Below are 2,910 nucleotides of genomic sequence, written 5' to 3' on the forward strand. Positions count from 1 at the left end.
GTTTTTAATTTTACATATTGACCTTATCTCCTTGAAAGACAAGTGAAGATAAGGGGTGAGGTCGAGCTCCTCACCCTGAGTCTCTATGTCACTGTTGTTATTCTCACTAATAGCTGGGTTCTTATTTTTAGACATTGTTAAAAAAAACTTCTAACCCCTCTAACCCTAGCTACAGTGACTTTTTTCCCTAAAATTCTAAAGGGACCTAACCAAGGCCCAAACAAGAATTTTAGTAATTTTGCAAAAAATGCTAATTTGAAAAATCTGAATTCTAAAGACAATTTAAGAGTTCTGTTGTGTGATCAGGTGGTAACTAAGTAGTCTAACAAATGCAAAGTTGTATATCCCACCACTGTCACCAATGTAGGAAGCTGGCTCTGTATATACTATACCAAAGTGAGGTATAGTGTGCACAGAGTCCAGTGGAACCCCAAAGGTAGGCAGAGGTAAAGTTAGATAGATCCTTACTCTCTATTTGTGGTAGTGTGGTCGAGCAATAAGGCAGTATCAGAGGACAGTGTTAAGCATTTGTTGTACACACTCAGTCAGCAAATGAATTTACACACTCAAAGACTGAGCTTCAGACCAATTGTTTTTGTATAAAAATATTCTTTTAGTTATTTTATTTTCTAGAACCAAGCAAGCTTGGCACAGGTAAGTAATTAGTACTTTACAGTAGTAATGCAATTGGAATACAGTTCGAATGATACTTGTATATGCACTTTGATTTGATTTACAGTATGGATGCAGAGAAATTCAATACTTAGTAAATGCAATACATAGACTTGAATAGGCTTCTCAGTAAAATAGCAGATAAGTAACTTTTGAGATTACTAGGCTTACACTGAGTAGTATATCTAGATACTACTCTGGGACAATTCCTGTAAACAGGTAAGTAAAATCGTGTTTGTTAGATTATGCAATTTTAAAGATTTTCTTTAGTTTCTCTAACTCCACACTTAAAAACTTTTTACAGTCAATGTTATCCTATGGAGGAAAATAGGGTTATCGGTTTGGAGGTAAGTAATCAGTCTTTGGAGTTGAGGTTCTGGGGTTAGAACAAGGGTTCCCCTAGGGTCAAGGATGCACTCTCGTTACACCCTCAGCAGCACTAGGGCGGCCGGGTACAGAGTGCTGAGGCCCAATGTTATCCAATGGGGGATAGTGGGCCTCCGGTTGGTGGCTGCTGGCTAGCAGGCCACTGGGTTGTGGGAGCAAAGCTCCTGGACTTTATCTCAGGGCAAATGGGGAAACAGATTAGCACCAAAGGTGCACCCTCAGCGGCACTAGGGTGGCAGGGTGGTGTTTTGACGTCGGGCACCCTGTTTGTTCTAATGGAGAACCTCCGGTTTGCAAAAGCACTGCAGGCAGGGAGATGAAGGTCTTCTGGGTGCGACCACCACTTCGAGAGGTAAGTTGAGAAGTTAGGGGTTGGTTAGGCACTGTCGGTTTGGGCACACAAGGCCTTGGGGCGTCGGGTGCAGGGGTGCCTTTTGGGGTCGGATCTTCTTACCAGCTCCTGGTCGTGGTTAGGTGGGCCTTCTGGATTTAGGCTGCAGGCATCGGCTGGAGGCTTGAGGCAGTTCAGGGGTTGCCGGATCTTGGATCAGGATCGCCGGGGGGACCTCCTCGTGGTGTTTGCCCACTCGAGCTCGGGCCGTGGTCGGCGGGTGCAGAGTGGGGCAGATTTGCGGTGTCAGGCTGGAGCCAGAGGTTGCAATTGAACAAATCCGGTATTCACGGGAGAAGCAGTCTTTGGAAGTGACGGCAGGCAGGTCCTCCGGCGTTTTTGAGGTTGCTGGCTGCAGGACACACCGGGATTTTGCAGGAGCAGGTTCGAGGGGGAGACAGGCCGGTAGGGCTGGGGCCAAGTCAGTGGGCGTCTTCCTCTTGGTAGCTGCTGCATGGCTTTTTGGTCCTTCTTCTTCTTTTCTTCTTGTTTCTTGTCTGGATCTGTGGAAGCAAGGTTCAGGGGTGCCCCTAAATACTAGATTTAGGGGCGTTACAGGTAGGTAAAAGGCCGGAACCAATGGGTCCCTTCCCTGGGGTGGGTACACCCCCTTTTATGCCACCCTCCAGTGGGAGGAGGGCATGTGCCTGTCCCTGGTTGGTTGAGTCCCCCATCTTCAAGGGGTGGAGTTGGCAGAGGTGGGCACACCTCTTTTCCTTACTTGTTTTTCCCGCTGGTTCTCCCGCCCAAGGTGGGGGTCAGAACCAGTGGGGACCAGTTGCTGAAAGCAGCAATTGGCCTGGGGAAGCTCACAAAGGCGGCAAGCCTTTTAAGCTTCCCCTTCGTGAACCCTGCCCATGCTGGTGGGGGAGGCTTGGCACCTCGTTCTAGGATGTGCATTGTTTCAGGCCCCAAAGAGCAGCAGGCTCTCGACCCAGGGGTCCAGAAACATGTCTGGTGGTGGCAGCTGAAAGCAGCCACCCAGCCTGGACACTAGTGGTGGGTTCGTTTTCAGGGAGCATCTCTAAGATGCCCCCTGTGTACACTTTACAGTAAATCCCACACTGGCATCAGTTTGGATTTAATGTGCAGAGAAGTTTGATACCAAACTTCTCAGTTTTCAGTGTAGCCATTATGGTGCTGTGGAGTTCGTAGTGACAAACTCCCAGCGCCATATACTCTTAATGGCAGCACTGCGCTTACAATGTCTAAGAATGGACTTGAACACTGTAGGGGTATAGGGCTCATGCACCTGTACCCTCACCACTGGTATAGTGCACCCAGCTAGAGGGGTGACTGACCTATGCCAGGGCAGTGGGTTGTAGGGATGGCACACAGAGTGTTTCATGTTGACTCTTCACTTTGTTCTGCACCAAGACACGCAGCCTGCAAAGGCAGTGTGTGAGTGTAGTGGTACAGGACCTCTAAGGGTGACACAATAAGGGCTGCAGCCCTTAGAG

The sequence above is a fragment of the Triturus cristatus genome, chromosome 4_2 (assembly GCF_964204655.1).
Source record: "Triturus cristatus chromosome 4_2, aTriCri1.1, whole genome shotgun sequence".
Classification (NCBI taxonomy): Eukaryota; Metazoa; Chordata; class Amphibia; order Caudata; family Salamandridae; genus Triturus; species Triturus cristatus.